At 37.7% G+C, this 13,592-nt stretch overlaps 1 protein-coding gene across 6 annotated transcripts in view; it reads left to right on the forward strand.

The window, feature by feature from the left end:
- Nucleotides 1–13,592, forward strand: part of FILIP1 (filamin A interacting protein 1) — a 124,981-nt gene that overhangs the window by 14,142 nt on the left and 97,247 nt on the right. For 2 of the 6 annotated variants that reach the window (XM_071741516.1, XM_071741515.1), the window contains exon 1: nt 396–869. The exons of 3 other annotated variants lie outside the window; for them this stretch is intronic. The gene's annotated coding sequence lies outside the window, so the exon portion shown is untranslated. Of the gene's footprint in view, nt 1–395; nt 870–13,592 lie in introns of those variants that run through there. One more of the 6 variants, XM_071741517.1, reaches the window with a different exon arrangement.

The following is a 13,592-nucleotide window of genomic DNA, read 5'->3' on the forward strand; positions in this document are numbered from 1 at the left end:
ACCACACTAAAAACTTTCCAGCCTAAGCCTCTTATTAATTTCTCCGTGTCATCCTAATATATTTAAACTGTAAAAAATTATGCTGCAAAAAGTTCTACTCCAGTGTAATTTTTCCTCAAGTGAAGTGCATACCTTTCAAATTATAAACTTCCTACTTGTCCTAGGAAAATCCTCACTGTATAAATAATTGAACTCATCTGCTATGAACACAAGTATTCTTTCTCTCGCAGTCTAAAATATATGCCTAAATACACATCTTGTGCTTAGTGCTTTAAATAGTAATTACTCCCGTGAAGTCACTGGAAGCCCTTAAAAGGATTTGACAGTTTCCCCGCAATCTTTCAGTGAATGTAGTAGCCGGGCTGTGCAGTGCTCCATCCACTGATAATTCAGCAGCTGAGGAACTCAGCAAAGCCTGCTCCAAACTTCTCAGCTGTTGACAGGCTTGACTTGCTGAGAACAGTGGTTAAATATAGCACCAGCGAGCCGAGCTCAACAAAGTCATTGCCGTAGCACTGTGTGAAGAGACCAGAAGAGGGGAAATACAATCTGAGAACTAAACTGCCAAAGCCTAACACCACCTAGCAACAGTTGAAAAAACTTTTAAACAAAAGTCTTGGTGAGACACAGACAGAGTATACCTCCTACTTCTCCTTCCTGGGATTTCTGCAAGAAGCAGCTCCGGTCTTCTGTCCTGTACCCCATTTCCTTCATTACTTCAGCTGCTGATAGACCTAGAAAAGTGGGAAAAGTTTCTTTCTTTGTGTTCTCCTGGGCTGGATCAGTCTACTCCTGTGGCAGTACTGTGGGACAAGCTATTGTGATCTTGCCCTGTGAAGGATATATTCCTAGGTTCGTGTTGCTGACAGGTAAGACTGAACTAACCACTACAGTGAATTCTTTTTATGAGAAGTGATTTTCTTTCCTAGTGAATATTACCTCTTTCCTTCTATGAACAATCTCCTGCATGATTTGGAAATATCTATAGATGAATCTTGGGGCAGAGGCTTTAGAATTTTTTTTTTTTTTTTTATCTCAGGAAAAACAATTCTGAAACAACTATCCAGTTCTTAGAACAAGCATAATCAAGTAGCTAGTAGTAATATGAAAAAAGATATGTGTATGGATTTAGATATATATCTTGCTTATATCTGCTTACATGCTGACAGAAGACAAATCAACATTTAAGAATAGAACTCATATCATCCCTTGCCAGTGGCAGTATTGCAGCTATTAAAAACAGTTTGTCTGATAAATAAGAGGAAATAGTAATTCAGTCACTGAACTAAGTGAATATTTGTGACCCAGTGAATTTGTAGTTTTTGTGTCTCTACTAACTTTTAGCACACAGACACACCTGTTGCCTGTTGTAGTATCCTTGTGACAACAGCTCTTGGTTTTTCTTCTCTTATATAAATATAATGAATATTAATCTCTGCTGGATTGATTAGCTGCATAATGCAACTGTCCTAAACACTGACCTTATGTTTATTGTACCCAAGTGTACTTGTGCTAGGTTATTGTTGCTAAAGTGCTTGTTTCTTTTAGCAAAAAAAAAACTAAAAAACAGTTCTCAGATGTTTTCACCAGACAGCAGAATGGAAGCCTATTTGTTGGAAATGCATATCCTATGGTGCCATAATAGTAATTTAAGGGAGGAATTGCTTAATATGATTTTCTTTGTCTAAAGTGACAAAAGCTGTTTGGTTAATTGAAGAATGAATCCCCCCCACCCTGTCTTTTATAGCCATTTTCTTCAAACAAAAGAAATCTAGTATGCATTAGTTTTTAAAAGATGCACTAGTTAGGAATTCCTGTGCAATGTGAATTAAGTTATGAAGGCAAAGATTTAAAGAATGCACTTAAGTAATGCAAAAACCCTGAACACAGATTTATGTAGAGTTGTCTCAGATGAAAAATTTTTATCATTATGATGGAATGGACTGAGTGAGTCTACGCTGACAGTCTGTGGTGTTTGACACTCAGTCTGTGGATGGTGGGATTACCTCAGGAAGATGAGAAAGTCTTGCATTAGCTGAATAGTTCTAGTTTCATCCCTGCATACTATATAAATGACATCAATACCATATCTTAGTGGTGACATGCCTTCAGATTGAATGAAATTAAAATACTCTGAAACTCTTGGTGTCTGGGAGTGTAACGGCCTGTGAAACAATAAAAGAAATGAAGTATTAGGACAGAGGGAAAATCTTAAAAGCAAAAATAATACAGTTTTCATTTTATTTCATAAGTGCCATATTGCTTATGTACTTACACTTCAAACTGGAGTACTTTTTGGTGGTCATGATTTAATGTGATAATCATTACTGTGGCATTAGTACAGCGCTATGGTATCCCAAATCTAAATCTTAAAAGGAAACTTTGGTATTACTTATTAATATAGGAATATCCTGTGAAAATTATTTTTTTTAAGAAAGCTATAAAGCGAGAACTAAAACTGAGACAATCTGTGCCATTTTTGTCACCTTGACGTTACAGTGAAAATTACTGTTTCTTATTTTGACTGAGTTAATTGACAAGTAATTAAATGGTGAGAGATGGAAAATATGTCCTTCTGAAAATATAGGGATGACAAAATCTGGGAAAGTACTAGGCTAATTAGTGACTGCTTTTTGGTTTTAGTTGTTGCTCAGCATAACGTATGTTTTTACAACTTCATTTTTCTTCCACAGTTTACTGTTAGCAAATTTTTAAAAGCAAAAGGCTTATTTATTAGCCTAGTAACTATCAAAGGAAATGACTTTTGAACAGTCTGATAGCAACTTCCAACTGTAACACATGGAGCTGGGGTTTTACATGCATCTGTCTTCCTTTCCACTTCAAAATGGAGGAGGAGGCTAAAATTACTCTTCTCAACAGGTGTCCACAAAGAGTCTCTTGGATTTTCCAATCAAATCTGTGGAATATGTAATGTGGCTATTCAACAGATGTTTTCATATTTGAAGAATAGCCAGTTCTATCAATGACTACAGTGAAACCAAGCTCAATTTTATACCAGATCAAAAAGTATTTTTGATTTTGGCAATACACTGCATTGGAGAAATTTTACTGGACGACAAGTAGCCAAAGCATACCTATTTATTTTTCCCATTAAAAATTATTTTGATTTTGTTTATATTCCCATAACTGTGGAACGAATTATGTCTTCCATGCTGCTGAAGACTGTGTATTCCTCCCAACCTGAATCCACTTCCAGATTCTGCTTGTGGCCTGTTCTTTCACTTTGATTACAGCCATATTACAGTTTATGACCTCTTTTAGCCACCTATCTGAAGTCATCTTCTTGACCACATATTTTGTCATCATCTCAGTCTTTCTTTATAGAACAGCTGGTTCTTTTTAACTTCAAATTCTAAGATTTTAAAGCAATCTTCAAAGCACAGCACTCTTCTGTCCCTGCCTACATCTACCCTGATTTTCCCAAACTCCTGCACATACCTGGCAGACTACTAAACGTTCAGCTCTTGTGTCAACCAGTCCAGTCCCTATGCTCCTGGCTTTAGTAAGCTAGAAATTTGCTTAATGACCTGAGTTTTCTGCAGTGCCTCTCACTGTAGCACCTGACGTGCTTTCCATGTCATGAGAACTTGTCTGGAACTTGTCTAACAGAGCTCTGTTGACCAAGGTAAGAGTCATGAAGACAGAGTTGTGCTTCCTGGAAAGCAGCTTGTGGAGAAAGCATAGGCAGATAGGGAAATTTCTGCTTTTACTTGTGTGTCCCGTTTCATTCCTTCAGGTCACAATTTTGCCAGTGTAGCCATTTCCATACTAAAAGCTTTTTAGTGATACAGGTGTATCAGTAAAACTCCTCCTGATATGGGATCTTTCTGTTGGAATAGGTTCCACTCATGCTTCATTTAAAGCTTTTGGTAATCTCATCTGACTCAGTTGATGTGTCCTCAAGTATAAATTAAGAAAGTGCCTCAAAGCTGTGCTGAGTCAGAGGCCAGGTTTATGCCACTGAGTAACATTTCCTTTGAGTTTAATAAGATCAGGTCATAGTGTTCAATAATTAACAGATACATTTCCAGTTCCCTCAAGAGCATTTAAGAAAATGGATCATTTTTGCTCCTGTCCAAATATTTTTTTTTCCTAGGAGACGTTTTACTTTTTCACTAATTTCCTGTTTCTTCCCTTCCTTTCTCAAAGTTTGGTGTTGCAGTTTGACATACTATTTTAATATATAACCTGGATTTGGGGTCAGAGATTTTGTCCTTTTACATGTCTGAAGTAACAGCTATAGTATTTGTAAAGAAGCCAGATGAAACAACAAGACAAAGGAGAAGAAACTCTATCCATTTATACGTCCTATTTCACCAAAAGTACTTATTATACAAAACCTAAGATGAGAACTGAAAGCTAGAAAGATAAAATAGCTCATGCAATCAACAACAACAACAACAACAACAATAATAATAATAATCTGTTGTACAGAAAAGTTTGAATATTTCTTTACAAGAAGGACAAACACCTATACTTTTCAAATCCATCATCTTATTCTGGTGCTTTTAATTTTTAGCTTTTTGAAATTTTTCTCATTTCAGTTTTCTACTGAAAGTTGTTTCATAATTTTATATAGAATACTGAGAATTATTTGGGGAATAAAGTTGTTTCTTGATATTAGAGGATATTGGGTAACTGAAGAAGCAGTGGTTTAACAAAGAATTGAGATTTCTTGACCTCTCTTTTAATCATCTAGTAGCCAGTATTTACCAAGTTAGTGGTACTAGAAAAAAAAGCCAAAAACCAACAAACAACAACGCATTTATTACACAGTTCTTTAGTTATTCTTTCAGACATTGGTGTCCAAAAGACAGGAATGATTGTACTATTTCTAGTCAGGAGAGACAGTGCAAATCTCTAATCATGTTGCAGATTGTGTGATGCCTAATATATATGTGAAAATTGTCCCTTTCTCAATACATGATTAGATTTTTGTTTTTATTTTGGGACTTTTAATCTAGTCTTCCAGCTTCTTCAGGAGTACTTTCTGTATTACTTTTTATTTTAGTATCATAGCAAAGTAAGTATTAATACCAATGCAAACACAAAGCAGAGGCTCACACACTGCAAACACAGAGAAAGAGACAATTTCTACCATGAAAGGCATATATCCTAAAAGCTCAGTTGCATTTTATTTCCAAATAATTCTTCTATAGATACATAGCTGTTAAAATACTTTATTTATCCTGTGCTGCTTAGAGAGTAGTGTTCTGAGCCAATGAAATGACATTGCTGTTTTTTCCCCCTAGATAATAGGAAATTACTGCATGTAGCATTATAGAACTGGGAAGGAAATGAAGAATTCCAGCCTTCAGTTCTTTAATGTTGTGGCTCTATGAGAGCAGAAACTTAATCAGAAATGTGCATATGTGTGTGCACGTGTGCCTTTTGTAACGAAAAAAAAAAAAGCTTTTTGGCGTTACAGAATGCATTGCTGAAGGAGTGGGACAAACACACCCAAAGAATAGGGAAATAGGATGGAGCTTGTACTTTTTCCCTTAAATGGGCAACCCGCCTGGTTGCTCCTAGCTGACACAAGCAAAGGGCTGTGTGAATCTAAAAGATTGCTGTACATTGTCTGACTCCATTTCATTTCAAAGCTGATAAAATGGCTATTAAAATCTTAATTATCTCTGATGTAGCCAGAGCCATATAGATATAAACCAGTGGGGGTTCAGAACAAGAGCAAAAACCTCAGTGAATTTGCAATAACCTTTTCCAATTTGATTTATATACTTTAGGAGCTCTTTACAGTAAGGGCTGCTGTCTTTGCTTTTCCTTTTTGGGGAAATGGTGTCAAAGTGTGTAATGTTTTGATTTATGCTGTTCAAAAGTTTGTTCCAGTGCATAAATAAAAGTAATGTTTTGGAAGCTAAATCCATTTTCTATCTGACGTCCACTTAGACGCCTGTAGGGTTGGGGGATGTCTCTAAATAACTAGTGTGCTATGGCTGTGGATAGCAACATCTCCAGCTTCACTAACAAACTTTAAAAAAAATATGAAAATCGTGGACTTTATTGTAATATCAGAAAAAGGTTTTTTTAGGGACTGATTTTAAGGCTGCTCCTATTAAAAAAAAAGTAATTAAAAATAAAAGCTCAAGTGTCCTTGGTACAAGAACTTGCATTAGAGTTTATCAGACTGCTTTGCATTTTTCAGAAAATATAAAGCAAATGATAGCAACAGAAAGCAGGAGGCTGCTAACATTGATCTAATCGAATTGCTGCCAACTTGCCTTGTTTGTCTGAGAGATCTCTGTGAAAATAAGGTCTTTCCCACACTTGCATGACTCATAGGATGTTATGGGGCTAAGCAGACTTACTTCAGTTTTCTAATGCACACACATCTAAACTAACCTGTTTTAGTGCCTGTTCCTGTGACTAAATGAGATCTAGCTTGACAACAGGAAGGGAGAAGTGGTGGTGAGTTCATGGTGCTATTTCAGTGCAATAACCTGAATTCTGAGGAAACGATGCAATTTCCATTTATTGGGAAAACTGCAGTTACTGTGACAACAAATATACACTAAAGAAAAACATACACAATTTTTTTTCTAATTCAAATTTGTCAGCACAGTAGGATATTCATAAAACCTCACACTATCTAGTTATGTGACTCAAAGGATATTCTTAATTTAAAAATATATAATTTGGATTTTTGAAAAAATATCCCTTTAAAAGCCATAAGCAATGACATAAATACAAGGGTGGCAAAGCACATATAGTTAACCATGACTAGTTTGGTGTGGGACTGAACACATTTATTTTTTATTAATTTGGGATATATTTCTCATGCTAAAGCTATTGAATTCCTGTATCTGTCATTCATGCTCATTGCCAAAATATCACTTGATCCATCATCTGTAATCACAAAACCAGTTGGATCTTAGTTGTAAGGTGAAGATTACAGTAGTTCTTCTATAATGTCTTATTTCTCCTCCTTTCATTCTTCTACAAGAATTTATGTAATAAAAAGGAACACAAATTATATTCCGATAGATGAAGATTTCTGTTCCTCAATCTGATAAAATTCTTTAGAGAAAAAAACCACTGTGATTTTTTGCTCTGGGCAGGAGACAGAAGCAAGGGAACAATGCCATGCTAGATGTCCTCAGGCATGTCAAACAGCACAGAACAAGATGTCCCTTCTGCATGGAGGGACACACATGGCAACACAGCTCCTGAGTGCCAGAGGAACCATGTGTTAGCAAGCAGCTGCCTATGGAAACCATTGCTGCCTGGAGCAGCAGGAGCCAGAAGCTGGCATCCCAGTCACAGAAGGTGACCACAAAACAATAAAAAGCAGGGTCACAGTAGCACATCCTCTGAGTGAGAGGTGCCACTCACAGAGTTAAAGAACCAGAATTTAGGTGGATGACAGAAGTTGTTCAGTCTCTCTCAAAGCCAGCCAGGTCTAGAGGCTGATCAGGTTGATTGTGGTTTTGATAATTTTCACTTTTTTTTTTTTTTTTTTTTTTTAATTATAAAGTCTCATATTTTATCTGGATCACAAAGTTTTGAACATGATTGGATGTGGCAGATTTTGCTAGTGATTTTCTGTGTACTAAAATCTGTATGCTGAATAAAAAAATAAACAGTTGATAGTAACATAAATCACAGGCCTTTGGCACTTTCAAAATTGTAAAAGAAGCGATATCTGTAAAGTTTTTTTTTGTTCAATTTAATTATTTTTTATTGTGTTGTATCCAAAAAAAAAAGCGTAAGAACAAAAAATCTTGTATGTAATTTTCTCTCCTGGTTTACTCTCTCCTGGTTTACTCTCTCTTTTAGAATGCACACTCTCCTTCTCCTCCCTGCCATGTTCTGTTTGAAAGCCACACATTTAGAATTAGGATGCTATTAAGATGCCATCACTCTGCAAAAAAATTCTGAAAAAATGGTGAAGTGTGTTCTGTCTTTATCTTTCCAGTTAGTTCAGTAGGCTGAAAGGCTAGCACTGAGACTGTAAGGAATAAGCAAATAAAGAAGGAACACAGAGATGGTGCTTTTGAGGGAGGAAACCCTGGAGACTGCCTCCATTGCTGAGTTCACTTTTGTTACTCAACATCTCTTTCTTTCCATTTGTATCCTAATCAGGAAAAGAGCATGATGCACATATGGGAAACAGGAATCCTTTGTGGAGTACTGGTTAACCTGATTCTAGCTTAGGCTCTTTTGGGTTAGAAAAGCCTTTGGTTGTGGAAGAATCTAAATTCACCTGGCAGTTATTAGTGTAGCATGAAGCACAGACAAAGTAGTTGTCCTGTGGCACTCAAAGAGGTGTGACAGGCAGTCTTTCCATATAGGATTTCTCATTCCTGATAAGAATAACCACAAAGACAGCTCTCTTTAGATGAATCAGCAAGTAAAGGTCCTAAAATTGGATGCTATACCTAGAATTTTGCCATCATCATTAAAGATGACTGGAAAAAAGCTGAGGAATTCTCACAGGCAGTGGAGTACAGAGGTCTCAGATCCCACTGTACTTCTCTAGAGCAAACTCAGCATTTGTTGCAGAGAGAAACTTGAGGAGCTAATATGACTTGTTCACACACATAGGTTACACATATTATCCTGAAGATTTTTTTGGTTAAAAAAAGCTGCCATATGCCCCAGCAGGGGTTAAGTTAGTGAAAAAGTTAGTGAGATTTAGGAAGAAAGGATCATGCTTTGGAATACACTAAAACCAGATAGGACAGACAAGAAGTGCCTCAGGAGGAAGCCAGAAAGCTGAATGTTTTAAAGCCTCTAAACCATGGGCTAACCAGATAACAGCATCTTTACTCTGCCTTGAATCTATATGGGCATTGGTTTTAAAAGTAGCTTGGAGTTGGAGAAAAAAATAACTGATTTTCCCACTCTCAGAGAACACATTCTTAAACTCAGGGTTATTTTGGAAAAGCTTTTTATTGGAAAAATGGAGGGGATACAATATTAATAGCTTTGATACAGAATTTGGTCTATTTGTAGATGGAAATTCACAACAGGATTGCTGTGGTACTTGAGAGCTGAGCAGAGCCCTCTCTGTGACAGTGACACAACTGCTGAGCTCCAAGAGAACAAATGCCCTGCAGTGATAGTGCTCTCTGTCCCCTTTTCAGTATCACTACCAGCATCACAACCTGTATCACCATAGATCCTGAACTAATGAAGCACTAGAAAAATAAGTGGTGTTGTCTATGGAGATTGTGATGAGTTTCTCCTCAACTATGCACAAAGGAGAAACAGGACAGTATAAAAAATAAACTTAGTAGTCTGAAACTTTTCACTGAGTATCCTGAACATAGCACAACAGTTTGTAACAATTTTTTAAGGAGTAAGTAGAGTGAAAGCAAATCTCCAAGAAGCTGCTATCATCTCAAAATATCCTTCCAAGACAGCAGTGAGTATCTAAAAATGAGGGAAGCATAACTGCACACAAGGATACCACCAGCATTAGTTGTATAAACAAATCACACTGTAGGGAGTAGGCTGTGAGAGTGACAGGAAATCTGATATGTTGCTTAGTAATAAGAAACACTTTGCTAAATTCAGGTTCCCTCCCCAAAATATTCTTGCCATTTTTGAATTTTGTTGATTATCCTTTTCAAACAACGCTCCCTTAAGTGTGAGGTGCTAGGTATGATACTAAGGGGAGAGGAATGCTGATTAAATGGCTGGCTTTCACATCACTGACTCCTTGTATAACTCTCAGTAAGATATTTACTTTATACTTTCAAAAACACCTGGGACGTTACAAGAATAAATATAGTAGCAACTTTGACACCCTGAGATGTTGTGGTGTTGAACATCATGTCAACAGCTTTGAATAAGGAGACTTAAATAGCTCTCCTTGGTAACCAGATTCTGCTGGGGGAAGTAGGAATAGAAGCTGAATTAGTCTGAATGACAAGAATTTGTATTTTTAGAGAAGCTCCCCAGAGGGAAGCAAAGTTTATGCCCTGAGCTGTGGGTAGCAAGAAATCAGCCGTACTGGTAAAGCACAGCAGAAAAAAAGAAAGAGGAGAACCAGGGATGTTACCAGGAAGCTGGCAAGGAAAAAAGCATACCAAAACAGAAACCAGACTAGTGCCAATAGTGTCAGGAAAAACAAAAACATCCCCTCACATTCAGCTGTACCAAAAGTAATTCTTTGGGCAAAGATGGTGCTGTCAGCTTGTGGGTTTGTTGTTATTTTGGGAGTGCTCAGGAGAAGATGCCTGGTGCAAGAAGGAGGCTGCTGGGGAAACAAACAGCTTGGAGGAAAAAGGTCCTTTGAGGGAAGGGGTGGGCAGGTGACAGCTGCCCAAATTAGCTGGCGGTGGGCTGGCCTCAGAGCTGCTGCAAGGCTGTGGAGAGGCCACACAACACTCATGTACTGGCTGGGGGAATACAGAGCCTGGAAACAAGCGATGTCCTGCAGTGCTCTCTGTCTCCTGTAGGCTCACAAAGTATCCAAGGTCTAAAGTCCTGTCCACTTTGCTAAAGCAGAGGTGGCAGCTCAGGCAACTCTTGACAAACAAGATTTTTGGTAAGGATTTACCCTAGGATTTACATTGCCATTGCATGATCCTCAGCTTTAACGTTCTTTGATTCAAAATAAAGAAAATTAGAAAATAACAGTCCTGATGGCTTCAAGAGAGTAAAAGTCTCTGAGCCCTAGATGATCTGGTGCCACAATATATTGCTTTAAAATCTCCTGAAACACAGCTTTGGAAATGGAGCAATATATGACCCTTCCTTGGATTTAATGAGAGGGAGGTCATGTCTTTATGGTGAGAGCTTCCCCTGACAAATGGTGTGAAATTTGGAAATTCAATCATCCACCCACAGACCTGGGTGTACCAGCACAGGCATCTGTGTGTCCTGTTTTTCTGGGAGCAGCAGTGAAAGCTGTAGTCTCTCCTTAAGGCATGATAGAAGGAAAGTGTGGGAAGATAAGGAAAATAGACCTACCAGAAAAAGGGTAGGGGAGAGTGAAAAATGAAAGTTTCTTAGGATGGTTGTGTTTGGCTGCAAAAAAGGGGAGTGGAAAGGAAAAGAAACCAATGGCACCCATTCAGCTGATCTCAACTGGCTTTAGGATACGAGTTAGTTTCACTCTCAAAATTGGGGCCCAAAGCAACATTTTGAAGGCTCAGAAAGTACCAGGGAATTGCACCACAGTACTGAACTGAAACATCTCAGCACCTCAGCAAACAATTTAGCACTGTGGAGAGTGGAGCTTCTTCCCATGTGCACAACAGTAGCACCCACGCTTTTAAATAAAGTCATAACATTCTTTATCAAGCAATGAATTCAAAAGGTTTGTTTAAAGTCTCAGTAAATTGTTGCGTATCAGCAACAATAAACAATATTGTTTATTTTGTTTTATTTGTTCGGTTGGTTTTAAGTTCAGGGGCTTTTTTTAGTTCTTTTGTTTCATGGATTTTTTTTTTCATATGGTGAAAGAACAAAATTAAACCCTTAGGATTTCGGACCTACTGTCTCAAGGCGGAATCTAATATCTGCTCTCTTGAGCTCCCCTAGACAGCCTACGTCAATCCTGTTCTCCTGGTGTCAAAACAAGATTCTGAGAAACAGACAGGGTGGTCATTTGGTTGCTTCTTGAATCAGGCAGCACGAGATGCTTGAGAACAACTCAGTGTATCTTCCCCAGAGGATGCATATGCATCACTTCTCTGCTGTGTTTAAGCTCCCTTGGCCTCTGTCCAGAAACATCCAGATTTCCTGACTCATGGCAATGCACCCTGTCTGGTCGTACTTCGTTAGCAGCAACTCAAAAATCAGAACAGTGTTCTGCTGTTGCATAAGTTTTTCCAAGCAGTAAACAATAACACCCCGCCACAAGCTTTATTACATTTATCTTGGAATTCAAGATCCGGAAGAGACTGCTGCTTATTATTTCTTTAATAGCAACCCAAAAAGACTGTAGGTTTCTATTCTTTAACAAATATTTTAATGGTAGCTCAGTATCTTATGAATTTAGTGTTCTGGAAAGGAAGAAAAAAGTGCTACAGAAGCTACAGTATTTTTTCTTCTGTCTGAGAAACATTGTTATGAATTTTGAATGTCATACCAATTTTGTTGTTATATCAGCCCTTAAACACAAAAAAAGTAAGGGTAAATTTAAAGCTACAGAAGCTGAAAAGAATTAGTAGGAAAAAATTACATTTTCTGGAAGTAGTAACATAGCATTCAGTAGGTCCTATTTAAATAGATCTTCTTTACTTGCATCTCAAGCATTTGTTTGAAGCATTTTAAAAGCAGTAGCATTATCAGCTGGCTCAGAACAGGTTTGAAAATAAACACTTAATGACTATTACTGGGATTCATTAAAAGAAAACTTTGTCTGACTCTAAAATCTATTTTAGAGCTACAACTGCTCCACACCCCTGCTTGTGGCATGATGCAGCTGCTCTTTCTTTAATATTTTTGCTGACAGCTACAGCTGACAGATAACATTTCAGTTCACCCCAACATCAACCCTATTTCAAAGCTCCCATACTTAGACTGAAAATGGTGGCTTCACAGCTTTGCCTGCATCACACTGCAGCTCTGTAGCTATGCAATCATTCATCCTGGTCACTTGTCATGGAACACACACAGATGGGGATACTTGAAGAACTTTCTTCAGGGAGCAAACCCCAAAGACCAGAGAACCTGAGTATGATCAGTGAGAAGAGGAGACATGAATAAAGTGTATTTGACAACATGTTCATTCTCTAAAAGGCTGCACTTAAGAGTTTTCTTTGTGTATGAGGCAGGAGTTTCCTAAGGGAGCACATAAGCAAAGTGTCAGAGGATTTCACAACCTGGAGGATAGGCACATCTTCAGCCTGGGTGTGGGTGGAGGGCAGGGATAAGGCTGCAGCCAGGTCATGTGTTGTTGGGGAGGTGTATCATCCATCCCACAGCTGCTTATGGCACAGCAAAAGCTCATCTTTCCCTCACTTCATCTCTGCTCTCACAATCTAAGAAAATTGGCATCTGAATCTGGGAATAAAAATAATATTGTGTACATAGGTATGCACTGATATTTTTAACGTTACATTATTTGTCACCTTATTGCAGTTTTAAATAAATTTGTTATCATAGTCAATATAGAAAATATTTTATCCAGTTTAATATATAATCCTCTAGCAAGCAGGCTTTGATTTCTTGGTTCATAAAAGTTTTTGTGTAATAATCATTCAGTACTCCTGTGGTGATTCATCCACAAAAAGAACTTTTCAGAAATGCAGTACTGTTTTCCTCCCAGACAGGAAACATGAACATTTACATTGCTCTCAGTTCTCCCCCTGAACATCTGAAGCTTTAAGAGAGAAGGTTGAGGATAGATTTTGGAAGTAGCCAGCCCTGAAGACAGAGAGGCAAACAGCAAAATGGGAACATTGCTCAGTTAGTTCTTCAAAAGAATTACCAGGAAATTCTCTGTACATATACTAGTACTTTTTTTATTGAGGGCTGAATCTAAAAAAATAAATATAAATAAAAATTAAATACTTAAATAGTCACCAGAGCAAGAGCTGACACTTGGGAAAACTCAAAGCCACATGCAAAGCCGTGGAGTTGTTCTTACTCCCTGT

This window comes from Heliangelus exortis, chromosome 3 (assembly GCF_036169615.1).
Source record: "Heliangelus exortis chromosome 3, bHelExo1.hap1, whole genome shotgun sequence".
In the NCBI taxonomy this organism is placed as follows: domain Eukaryota; kingdom Metazoa; phylum Chordata; class Aves; order Apodiformes; family Trochilidae; genus Heliangelus; species Heliangelus exortis.